The sequence below is a fragment of the Ambystoma mexicanum genome, chromosome 14 (genome assembly GCF_040938575.1).
Source record: "Ambystoma mexicanum isolate Mex_15411 chromosome 14, UKY_AmexF1_1, whole genome shotgun sequence".
Classification (NCBI taxonomy): Eukaryota; Metazoa; Chordata; class Amphibia; order Caudata; family Ambystomatidae; genus Ambystoma; species Ambystoma mexicanum.
Window position 1 is genome coordinate 471,192,278 of NC_090940.1, and position 13,865 is coordinate 471,206,142.

Consider the following 13,865-nt stretch of genomic DNA (forward strand, 5'->3'; position numbering starts at 1 on the left):
GACCAATGGTCTGGTGGAACGTTTCAACAGAACGTTAAAGAGCATGATTGGGGCTCTGGAGGAACCTCAGAGAAGAAAATGGGATCTTCTTTTACCATGCTTACTGTTTGCCTACCGAGAGGTACCACAGGAGGGTGTTGGCTTCAGCCCCTTCGAACTTCTGTTCGGTCATCCCGTAGGGGACCCTTAGCCATCGTCAAAGAGGGATGGGAGATGCCCACTCCCCCTGTTACTACCAACATAGTTGATTATGTGCTAGGGCTCAGAAAACGGATGGTACTTCTGATGGGCTTGGCTAGTGATAAATTGAAGGCAGGACAAGCGCTGGTGAAACATTGGTACGACCAGAAAGCTTCCCTCATCAACTTTACACCTGGTCAGCAAGTCCTGATCATGAATCCCATAAGGCCTCGAGCTTTACAGGACAAATGGCCAGGCCCTTACACAGTGGTGGAGCCCCTGGGTGAGGTTAACTATTTAGTGGACCTTGGAAGGCCTGGACAGGCTCCAAAAGTGTTTCACGTGAATAGGCTGAAGGCTTTCGTCCCAAGAGTCGAAATCACAGCAATGCTACTGGCTTCAGATGTTGAGGAAGAGGAGTCTGAACCTCTCCCCGACCTGTTCCAGAGCGGTCCTTCAGATAGCTCCTTTGAGGGTGTCCGAGTGGCCCCTCACCTGACTTCTGATCAGCAGGCTGAGGTGAAAAGTTTGCTTAGGCAGTTTTCCCCCCTGTTTTCACAGTCGCCTGGTTTGACACCTTGGTGCAAACATAACATTGACACAGGAGACAGTGTACCTACCAAAAGTAGGGGATACAGGATGTCAGACAAAGTAGGGTCTTATATTAAGACCGAGGTCAACAAGATGTTAGACCTTGGGGTGATTGAACCCTCTAGTAGTCCTTGGTCCAGCCCAGTGGTTTTGGTTCCAAAGGCAGGCACTTCTGAATTGAGGTTCTGCGTGGATTACAGGGCTCTGAATGCTGTCACCAAGACAGATGCACACCCCTTGCCTCGAACAGATGAGCTGGTGGATACTTTGGGTGCCTCCAAGTACCTCAGCACGTTTGACCTCACTGCTGGCTATTGGCAAATAGCTTTAGCAGAGCATGCCAAGGAGAAGACAGCATTTTCTACTCCAGACGGCCTTTACCAATTCCGGGTAATGCCGTTCGGGTTGAAGAATGCACCTGCCACTTTCCAGAGGCTTGTGAATCATGTGTTGAATGGGTTGGACGAATTCTGTCTTGCATATCTGGACGATATAGCAGTTTTCAGTGCCACCTGGGAAGACCATGTGAAACACCTCGGGATTGTGCTCCAGGCTCTTCAGAAAGCCCACTTTACCATAAAGGCTAGTAAATCCCAGATTGGACAAGGCTCAGTGGTTTACCTTGGACATGAAGTAGGTGGAGGGAGGATACAGCCTCTTCCCAGTAAAGTACAAACAGTACAAGACTGGCCTACCCCCACTACGCAAACCCAAGTGAGAGCCTTCTTAGGACTCACGGGGTATTACCGCAATTTTGTGGCAGACTATGGCACCATAGCTGCCCCTCTGACTGCCCTCACAACTCTGAAGAAACCCAAGAAGGTAACTTAGACCGACGAGTGTGAGAAGGCCTTCAATGGCTTAAAAGACTCCTTGTGCCAGGCCCCTGTCCTCAGGGCCCCTGATTATCAAAGACCTTTTACGTGCAGACGGACGCCTCTGACACTGGGATAGGAGCTGTACTATCACAAGTAGATGAGAAGGGTAAGGAACACCCTATCGGTTTTATTAGTCGCCAGCTTAAGGACAGAGAGCTCAGATGGTCCACGGTAGAGAAAGAATGTTTCTCTGTTGTGTGGGCCCTAAGGAAGCTGAGGCCCTACCTCTATGGGACCCACTTTACTGTGCAAACTGACCATAAGCCGTTAAAGTGGCTAATGAACATGAAGGGGGAGAATCCAAAGTTGCTTAGGTGGTCCATAAGTCTACAAGGCTTCGACTTCACTATTGAGCATAGGCCAGGTGTCCAACATAGCAATGCTGATGGGTTGTCCAGAATGTTTAATCGACCTGAACAAGAGACTCATCCAGGGGTGGATTAGTTCCCCCTGTCCATAGTCTGGGAGGGGCGAGTGTTAGGAAAGATTTCGTAATTGTAGGTAATTTTCCTTCCATGTGGCAACCCCTAAACTTTTTGCTGTTGTTTTTCACCTTGTTCTTGACTTTGCCAGAGAAGTGCAGCCTTCTGCCGCACTCCTCTGGGCTTTCGCTCCTTTTCTTATGGGGAAACTGACATGCCCTTAAGACAGTCAGTACCAGGGAACGCTGTTTCCCGTAGTTTCTTTTATCATGTTGCGGCTTTAGTGCAACATGACACAAGAGGGCACAGTAAGCTAAGTTACAGCTCTCTTGGGTCTCTAGCCTTCTAGAGGCCCTAGATACTCGTTTAGGATTGTATTTGATCGGTGCAAGTCATTCAGGGATTGGAATGGTGGCAGCAATCGTTTTGTGTATTTTGAGCTCCTTTTGGCGTTCTGAGCACGTTTTTCGCGCTGAACCCAAAATGGTGGCCTGGCTCCCAAAATGGCCAGACCACGAGGCTCCTTTGTCCTGTCCACTGACCGTCTTGCTCCCTTCACCTTCCCCAGGTCGAGCGACCCGGGGCCTTCCTTATTTGGGCATGTACTTTCCCGCGAAACACGGATGCTTTCGCGGGCTTCTACATGTCTTTTGTGTGCCTCCAGGGTGTGGGCTGGGATGTCTGGTCCCAATACACATCCTGGGTGCCAAAGAGTCTAGGGTAGTGTGAATGCCTGGGACCACCGTGGTCCGTGATTGGTCCACGAATGGTGTGTGTGTTGATGAGCGGATCTCCCATTGGCTCCCCTCCGTTTTGGCGCGAAGGGAACCGTGGATAAGAGGGGGCTGGAAACACCACTACCATGTCGATCTCCTGAGTTCTCACGAACGAAGGAATACAGGAGCCAAGTATCCTGCAACCAAGAGGCTGGACCGAGGAATCGCTGGTGACCCGCTGAAGGACTCCTCCTTTGCACTGCTGTCGTCCTGTGAAACCCTTTCCTCCTTTGATCGAACCAGAAGGCCTGTACTGGTGCTTCGACCTTTGGAATAGCACGAAGAGGTATTCTCGGCGACTTCATCATCTCCTGCCAGTAAGCCTTCGGAAGCGTCTCTGGGCCATCCAGTTGACTGACCAGCTTACAAGGGAGTCTTGCTCTGTAACCGCCGCCAGGTTGTGTTGTATTTCGAGTCCTTGTCACTCTCACACGCTTAGTACACTTGGCGTTCCCAAGTCTGAAGTGAGTAGTGTACATTTGGCTCAGATACACACGGCCGCTCCGTTGCCCTGCTGTGGTGACAAAACTGTGCAGGTTTCTTCGATTGGGACGTCTTTTTTTTCTACACGACGACGAGGCATTCCCGGCTCTTCTGAACCTGCCAGCTGCTGAAACTAACGTGGAGAAGCCTGGGTCTGCTTGCATCGGGGACCGGTGAGTAGTATAGCTAGGATCTGGTCGCCCTCCTGCAGTAGCCCATTGCTTTTCCCCGCTGTGTAAAAACAGCACCCTTTTGTCCGTACTCGCGCTCTGCTTCTGCTCACTGTGGAGGCTGCGCTTGAGTCGCGGAACCTGTTCTTCTTCTGTTGTGCACTAAACCGAACTGCCTGACTTCCTCCGAAGAGCTTCTCCTTTTGCCCGTTGGCACCAGCGTGTGCAGGTACTTTTGAGCACAAGGCTCCACTCTTCGCAGGGCTCGGACTTCCATCTAGTTAGGTGCCTCTGAAGGCGAACTGAGTCTAAAGCATTGTATCGCACTGCCTGTTTTCCTTCCCTTGCAGGTGGACTACACATTTCGTGCATATAACGCTTGCGACTGTCGTATTTGTATATATATTGTATTGGTATGGTATGTGTTGGCTTAATATTGTGATATTGTGATTTTCTCGCTACGGTCATTATTTTAAAGGCCTTAAAATAAATGTGTATATATTTTTGATATAACAACTGTTTGGAGTAGTTTGTAAGCGCTCTTGCTTTGTGTGCTCATTGCGGGCTTTCAGTCACCCTCACCCCTCTTGAGACCTAGTCTTGACCGCCGCGATCGCTACCTTGATTGGTCTGGCTCGTCCAGAGGTTACCCTGTTCCAAGTAATTAGGTTGGCCTTCTGAACTTCTGCGCCACCAGCACAGAGTTCAGAAATCCGTCTTAACATAGAAGCATTGAGATATCACATCTCATGCTATAGGAAGAGTCTCAGGATTGGAATGGGAAGGAGTTGGATATCACATCTCATGCTATAGGACGGCTCTCAGGTTTGGAAGGGGAAGGAGTTGGATATCACATTTCATGTTAGAGGTAGGATCTCAGGTTTGGTATTAGAGGCATTGAGACATCACATCTCATGCTATCAGAAGGGTCTCAGGATTGGAATGGGAAGGAGTTGGATATCACATCTCACGCTAAAGGGAGGGTCTCAGGTTTGGAAGGGGAAGGATTTGGATATCACATCTCATGTTATAGGAAGGATCTCAGGTTTGGTATTAGAAGCATTGAGATATATCATCTCATGCTATCGGAAGGATCTCAGGTTTGGTATTAGAAGCATTGAGACATCACATCTCATGCTATCAGAAGGGTCTCAGGATTGGAATGGGAAGGAGTTGGATATCACATCTCATGCTAAAGGGAGGGTCTCAGGTTTGGAAGGGGAAGGATTTGGATATCACATCTCATGTTATAGGAAGGATCTCAGGTTTGGTATTAGAAGCATTGAGATATCACATCTCATGCTATAGTAAGGGTCTCGGGATTGGAATGGGAAGGAGTTGGATATCACATCTCATGCTAAAGGAAGGGTGTCAGGTTTGGTAGAAGCATTGCGATATCCCATCTCATGCTATAGGAGGGGTCTCAGCATTGGAATGGGAAGGAGTTGGATATCACATCTCATGCCATAGGAAGGGTCTCAGGTTTGGTATAAGCATTGAGATATCACATCTCTGCTATCCGAAGGGTTTCAGGATTGGAATGGGAAGGACTTAGATATCACATCTCATGCTATAGGGAGGGTCTCAGTTTTGTTATTAGAAGCATTGAGATATCACATCTCATGCTATCGGAAGGGTCTCAGGATTGGAATGAGAAGGAGCTGGATATCACATCTCATGCTAAAGGAAGGGTCTCAGGTTTGGAAGGGGAAGGATTTGGATATAACATCTCATGTTATAGGACGGGTCTCAGGTTTGGTATTAGAAGCATTAAGATATCACATCTCATGGTGTAGGAAGGGTTTCAGGATTGGACTGGGAAGGAGTTGGATATCATATCTCATGCTATAGGAAGGGTCTCAGGATTGGATTGGGAAGGAGTTTGATATCAAATCTCATGCCATAGTAAGGGTCTCAGGTTTGGTATTAGAAGCATTGAGATATCACATCTCATGCTATAGGAAGTGTCTGAGGATTGGAATGGGAAGGAGTCGGATATCACATCTCATGCTATAGAAGGGTCTCAGGTTTGGTAGAAGCATTGAGATATCACATCTCATGCTATAGGAAGAGTCTCAGGATTGGAATGTGAAGGAGTTGGATATCACGTCTCATGTTATAGGAAGGGTCTCAGGTTTGGTAGTAGAAACATTGAGATATCAAATCTCATACCATAGGAAGGGATGCAGGATTGGAATGGGACGGAGTTTGATATCACATTTCATGCTATAGGAAGGGTCTCAGGTTTGGTATAAGCATTGAGATTTCGCATCTCATGCTATAGGAAGGGTCTCAGGATTGGAATGGGAAGGAGTTGGATATCACATCTCATACTATAGGAAGGGTCTCAGGTTTGGAACGGGAAGGAGTGGGATATCCCATCTCATGTTATAGGACGGGTCTCAGGTTTGGTATTAGAAGCATTGAGATATCACATCGCATGCAAGGGTTTCAGGTTTGGAATGGGAAGGATTTGTATACCACATCTCTTGCTATAGGAAGGGCCTCAGGTTTGGTATGAGAAACATTGAGATATCACATCTCATGGTATGGGAAGGGTCTCAGGATTCGAATGGGAAGGAGTTTGATATCACATCTCATGCCATAGGAAGGGTGTCAGGTTTGGTAGAAGCATTGAGATATCACATCTCATGCTATCAGAAGGGTCTCAGGATTGGATTGGGAAGGAGTTGGATATCCCATATCATGCTATAGGAAGGGTCTCAGGTTTGGTATTAGAAGCATTGAGATATCACGTCTCATGCTATAGGAAGGGTCTCAGGATTGGAATGGGAAGGAGTTGGATATCACATTTCATGTTAGAGGTAGGATCTCAGGTTTGTTAGAGGCATTGAGATATCACATCTCATGCTATCAGAAGGGTCTCAGGGTTGGAATGGGAAGGAGTTGGATATCACATCTCATGCCAAAGGGAGGGTCTCAGGTTTGGAAGGGGAAGGATTTGGATATCACATCTCGTGTTATAGGAAGGATCTCAGGTTTGGTATTAGAAGAATTGAGATATCACATCTCATGCTATCGGAAGGATCTCAGGTTTGGTATTAGAAGCATTGAGATATCACATCTCATGCTCTCAGAAGGGTCTCAGGATTGGAATGGGAAGGAGTTGGATATCACATCTCATGCTATAGGAAGGGTCTCAGGATTGGAATGGGAAGGAGTTTTATATGACATCACATGCCATAGGAAGGATCTCAGGTTTGGTATTAGAAGCATTGAGACATCACATCTCATGCTATAGGAGGGGTCTCAGGATTGGAATGGGAAGGAGTTGGATATCACATCTCATGCCATAGGAAGGGTCTCAGGTTTGGTATTAGAAGCATTGAGATATCACATCTCATGCTATAGGAAGTGTCTGAGGATTGGAATGGGAAGGAGTCGGATATCACATCTCATGCTATAGAAGGGTCTCAGGTTTGGTAGAAGCATTGAGATATCACATCTCATGCTATAGGAAGAGTCTCAGGATTGGAATGGGAAGGAGTTGGATATCACATCTCATGCTATAGGAAGGGTCTCAGGTTTGGTATAAGCATTGAGATATCACATCTCATGCTATAGGAAGGGTCTCAGGATTGGAATGGGAAGGAGTTGGATATCACATCTCATGCTATAGGGAGGGTCTCACGTTTGGAAAGGGAAGGAGTAGGATATCACATTTCATGTTAGAGGTAGGATCTCAGGTTTGGTATTAGAGGCATTGAGATATCACATCTCATGCTATCAGAAGGCTCTCAGGATTGGAATGGGAAGGAGTTCGATATCACATCTCATGCCAAAGGGAGGGTCTCAGGTTTGGAAGGGGAAGTATTTGGATATCACATCTCGTGTTATAGGAAGGATCTCAGGTTTGGTATTAGAAGAATTGAGGTATCACATCTCATGCTATCAGAAGGGTCTCAGGATTGGAATGGGAAGGAGTTGGATATCCCATCTCATGCTATAGGAAGGGTCTCAGGTTGGAATGGGAAGGAGTTGGATATCACATCTCATGCCATAGGAAGGATCTCAGGTTTGGTATTAGAAGCATTGAGACATCACATCTCATGCTATAGGGAGGGTCTCACGTTTGGAAAGGGAAGGAGTAGGATATCACATTTCATGTTAGAGGTAGGATCTCAGGTTTGGTATTAGAGGCATTGAGATATCACATCTCATGCTATCAGAAGGGTCTCAGGATTGGAATGGGTAGGAGTTGGATATCACATCTCATGCTAAAGGGAGGGTCTCAGGTTTGGAAGGGGAAGGATTTTGATATCACATCTCATGTTATAGGAAGGAAATCAGGTTTGGTATTAGAAGCATTGAGATATCGCATCTCATGCTATCGGAAGGATCTCAGGTTTGGTATTAGAGGCATTGAGATATCACATCTCATGCTATCGAAAGGGTATCAGGATTGGATTTGGAAGTAGTTGGATATCCCATCTCATGCTATAGGAAGGGTCTCAGGTTGGAATGGGAAGGAGTTGGATATCACATCTCATGTTATAGGAAGGGTCTCAGGATTGGAATGGGAAATACTTCGATATCACATCTCATGCTATAGGAAGGCTCTCAGGTTTGGAAGGGGAAGGAGTTGGATATCACATTTCATGTTAGAGGTAGGATCTCAGGTTTGTTAGAGGCATTGAGATATCACATCTCATGCTATCAGAAGGGTCTCAGGATTGGAATGGGAAGGAGTTGGATATCACATCTCATGCCAAAGGGAGGGTCTCAGGTTTGGAAGGGGAAGGATTTGGATATCACATCTCGTGTTATAGGAAGGATCTCAGGTTTGGTATTAGAAGAATTGAGATATCACATCTCATGCTATCGGAAGGATCTCAGGGTTGGTATTAGAAGCATTGAGATATCACATCTCATGCTCTCAGAAGGGTCTCAGGATTGGAATGGGAAGGAGTTGGATATCACATCTCATGTTATAGGAAGGGTCTCAGGATTGGAATGGGAAGGAGTTGGATATCACATCTCATGCTATAGGAAGGTTCTCAGATTTGGTATAAGCATTGAGATATCACATCTCATGCTATAGGAAGGGTCTCAGGATTGGAATGGGAAGGAGTTGGATATCACATCTCATGCTAAAGGGAGTGTCTCAGGTTTGGAAGGGGAAGGATTTGAATATCACATCTCATGTTATAGGAAGGATCTCAGGTTTGGTATTAGAAGCATTGAGATACATCTCATGCTAACGGAAGGGTATCAGGATTGGATTTGGAAGTATTTGGATATCCCATCTCATGCTATAGGAAGGGTCTCAGGTTGGAATGGGAAGGTGTTGGGTATCACATCTCATGTTATAGGAAGGGTCTCAGGATTGAAATGGGAAATACTTCAATATCACATCTCATGCTATAGGAAGGCTCTCAGGTTTGGAAGGGGAAGGAGTTGGATATCACATTTCCCATCTCATGCTATAGGAAGGGTCTCAGGTTTGGTATTAGAAGCATTGAGATATCACATCTCATGCTATAGGAAGGGTCTCAGGATTGAAATGGGAAGGAGTTGGATATCACATCTCATGCCATAGGAAGGGTCTCAGGTTTGGTATAAGCATTGAGATATCACATCTCTGCTATCGGAAGGGTCTCAGGATTGGAATGGGAAGGAGCTGGATATCACATCTCATGCTAAAGGAAGGGTCTCAGGTTTGGAAGGGGAAGGATTTGGATATCACATCTCATGTTATAGGACGGGTCTCAGGTTTGGTATTAGAAGCATTAAGATATCACATCTTATGGTATAGGAAGGGTTTCAGGATTGGAATGGGAAGGAGTTGGATATCATATCTCATGCTATAGGAAGGGTCTCAGGATTGGAATGGGAAGGAGTTTGATATCAAATCTCATGCCATAGGAAGGGTCTCAGGTTTGGTATTAGAAGCATTGAGATATCACATCTCATGCTATAGGAAGTGTCTGAGGATTGGAATGGGAAGGAGTTGGATATCACATCTCATGCTATAGGAAGGGTCTCAGGATTGGATTTGGAAGTAGTTGGATATCCCATCTCATGCTATAGGAAGGGTCTCAGGTTGGAATGGGAAGGAGTTGGATATCACATCTCATGTTATAGGAAGGGTCTCAGGATTGGAATGGGAAGGACTTCGATATCACATCACATGTTATAGGAAGGCTCTCAGGTTTGGAAGGGGAAGGAGTTGGATATCACATTTCATGTTAGATGTAGGATCTCAGGTTTGGTATTAGAGGCATTGAGACATCACATCTCATGCTATCAGAAGGGTCTAAGGATTGGAATGGGAAGGAGTTGGATATCACATCTCACACTAAAGGGAGGGTCTCTGGTTTGGAAGGGGAAGGATTTGGATATCACATCTCATGTTATAGGAAGGATCTCAGGTTTGGTATTAGAAGCATTGAGATATCACATCTCATGCTATCGGAAGGATCTCAGGTTTGGTATTAGAAGCATTGAGATATCACATCTCATGCTATCAGAAGGGTCTCAGGATTGGAATGGGAAGGAGTTGGATATCACATCTCATGCTAAAGGGAGGGTCTCAGGTTTGGAAGGGGAAGGATTTGGATATCACATCTCATGTTATAGGAAGGATCTCAGGTTTGGTATTAGAAGCATTGAGATATCACATCTCATGCTATAGTAAGGGTCTCAGGATTGGAATGGGAAGGAGTTGGATATCACATATCATGCTAAAGGAAGGGTCTCAGGTTTGGTAGAAGCATTGAGATATCACATCTCATGCTATAGGAAGGGTCTCAGGATTGGAATGGGAAGGAGTTGGATATCACATCTCATGCCATAGGAAGGGTCTCAGGTTTGGTATAAGCATTGAGATATCACATCTCTGCTATCCGAAGGGTCTCAGGATTGGAATGGGAAGGACTTAGATATCACATCTCATGCATTAGGGAGGGTCTCAGTTTTGATATTAGAAGCATTGAGATATCACATCTCATGCTATCGGAAGGGTCTCAGGATTGGAATGAGAAGGAGCTGGATATCACATCTCATGCTAAAGGAAGGGTCTCAGGTTTGGAAGAGGAAGGATTTGGATATCACATCTCATGTTATAGGACAGGTCTCACGTTTGGTATTAGAAGCATTAAGATATCAGATCTCATGGTATAGGAATGGTTTCAGGATTGGAATGGGAAGGAGTTGGATATCATATCTCATGCTATAGGAAGGGTCTCAGGATGGGATTGGGAAGGAGTTTGATATCAAATCTCATGCCATAGGAAGGGTCTCAGGTTTGGTATTAGAAGCATTGTGATATCACATCTCATGCTATAGGAAGTGTCTGAGGATTGGAATGGGAAGGAGTCGGATATCACATCTAATGCTATAGGAAGGGTCTCAGGTTTGGTAGAAGCATTGAGATATCACATCTCATGCTATAGGAAGAGTCTCAGGATTGGAATGGGAAGGAGTTGGATATCACATCTCATGCTATAGGACGGCTCTCAGGTTTGGAAGGGGAAGGAGTTGGATATCACATTTCATGTTAGAGGTAGGATCTCAGGTTTGGTATTAGAGGCATTGAGACATCACTTCTCATGCTATCAGAAGGGTCTCAGGATTTGAATGGGAAGGAGTTGGATATCACATCTCACGCTAAAGGGAGGGTCTCAGGTTTGGAAGGGGAAGGATTTGGATATCACATCTCATGTTATAGGAAGGATCTCAGGTTTGGTATTAGAAGCATTGAGATATCACATCTCATGCTATCAGAAGGGTTTCAGGATTGGAATGGGAAGGAGTTGGATATCACATCTCATGCTAAAGGGAGGGTCTCAGGTTTGGAAGGGGAAGGATTTGGATATCACATCTCATGTTATAGGAAGGATCTCAGGTTTGGTATTAGAAGCATTGAGATATCACATCTCATGCTATAGTAAGGGTCTCAGCATTGGAATGGGAAGGAGTTGGATATCACATCTCATACTAAAGGAAGGGTGTCAGGTTTGGTAGAAGCATTGAGATATCCCATCTCATGCTATAGGAGGGGTCTCAGGAGTGGAATGGGAAGGAGTTGGATATCACATCTCATGCCATAGGAAGGGTCTCAGGTTTGGTATAAGCATTGAGATATCACATCTCTGCTATCCGAAGGGTCTCAGGATTGGAATGGGAAGGACTTAGATATCACATCTCATGCTATAGGGAGGGTCTCAGTTTTGATATTAGAAGCATTGAGATATCACATCTCATGCTATAGGAAGGGACGCAGGATTGGAATGGGACGGAGTTTGATATCACATCTCATGCTATAGGAAGGGTCTCAGGTTTGGAAGGGGAAGGATTTGGATATCACATCTCATGTGATAGGACGGGTCTCAGGTTTGGTATTAGAAGCATTAAGATATCACATCTCAAGGTGTAGGAAGGGTTTCAGGATTGGAATGGGAAGGAGTTGGATATCATATCTCATGCTATAGGAAGGGTCTCAGGATTGGATTGGGAAGGAGTTTGATATCAAATCTCATGCCATAGGAAGGGTCTCAGGTTTGTATTAGAAGCATTGAGATATCACATCTCATGCTATAGGAAGTGTCTGAGGATTGGAATGGGAAGGAGTCGGATATCACATCTCATGCTATAGAAGGATCTCAGGTTTGGTAGAAGCATTGAGATATCACATCTCATGCTATAGGAAGAGTCTCAGGATTGGAATGGGAAGGAGTTGGATATCACGTCTCATGTTATAGGAAGGGTCTCAGGTTTGGTAGTAGAAACATTGAGATATCAAATCTCATGCTATAGGAAGGGACGCAGGATTGGAATGGGACGGAGTTTGATATCACATCTCATGCTATAGGAAGGGTCTCAGGTTTGGTATTAGAAGCATTGAGATATCGCATCTCATGCTATAGGAAGGGTCTCAGGATTGGAATGGGAAGGAGTTGGATATCACATCTCATGCCATAGGAAGGGTCTCAGGTTTGGTATAAGCATTGAGATATAACATCTCTGCTATCGGAAGTGTCTCAGGATTGGGATGGGAAGGAGTGTGGCATGAGATGTGATATCAAACTCCTTCCCATTCCAATCCCGAGACATTTCCTATAGCTTGAGATGTGATATCCAACTCCTTCCCATTCCAATTCTGAGACCCTTCCTATACCAGGACACTTGCTATCTCAATGCTTCTAATACCAAACCTGACACCCGTCCTATAACATGAGTTGTGATATCCAAATCCTTCCCCTTCCAAACCTTAGACCCTTCCTTTATCATGAGATGTGATATCCAACTCCTTCCCATTCCAATCCTGAGACCCTTCCCATATCATGAGATTTGTTATCTCAATGCTTCTAATATCAAACTTGAGACCCTCCCTATAGCATGAGATGTGATATCCAAGTCCTTCCCATTCCAATCCTGAGACCCTTCCTATAGCATGAGATGTGATATCTCAATTCTTCTAATACCAAAACTGAGACCCTTCCTATAACATGATATGGGATATCCAACTCCTTCCCATTCCAATCCTAAAACCCTTCCGATAGCAGAGATGTGATATCTCAATGCTTATACCAAACCTGAGACCCTTCCTATGGCATGAGGTGTCATATACAACTCCTTCCCATTCCAATCCTGAGACCCTTCCTAAAGCATGAGATGTGATATATCAATGCTTATACCAAACCTGAGACCCTTCCTATAGCATGAGATGTGATATCCCATTCCTTCCCATTCCAAAATGAGACCCTTCCTATAACATGATATGGGATATCCAACTCCTTCCCATTCCAATCCTAAAACCCTTCCGATAGCAGAGATGTGATATCTCAATGCTTATACCAAACCTGAGACCCTTCCTATGGCATGAGGTGTCATATACAACTCCTTCCCATTCCAATCCTGAGACCCTTCCTAAAGCATGAGATGTGATATATCAATGCTTATACCAAACCTGAGACCCTTCCTATAGCATGAGATGTGATATCCCATTCCTTCCCATTCCAAAATGAGACCCTTCCTATAACACGAGATGTGATATCCAACTCCTTCCCATTCCAATCCTGAGACCCTTCCTACAGCATGAGATGTGATATCTCAATGATTCTAATAACAAACCCGAGACCCGTCCTATAACATGAGATGGGAAATCCAACTCCTTCCCATTCCAATCCTGAGACCCTTCCTATAGCATGAGATGTGATATCTCAATGCTTATACCAAACCTGAGACCCTTCCTATAGCATGAGATGTGATATCTCAATGCCTCTAATACCAAACATGAGATCCATTTTCTAACATGAAATGTGATATCCAACTCCTTCCCTTTCCAAACCTGAGACATAGCTCCCAACCTTTTTTGTCACCAAGGCGGGTGAAAACACCCGA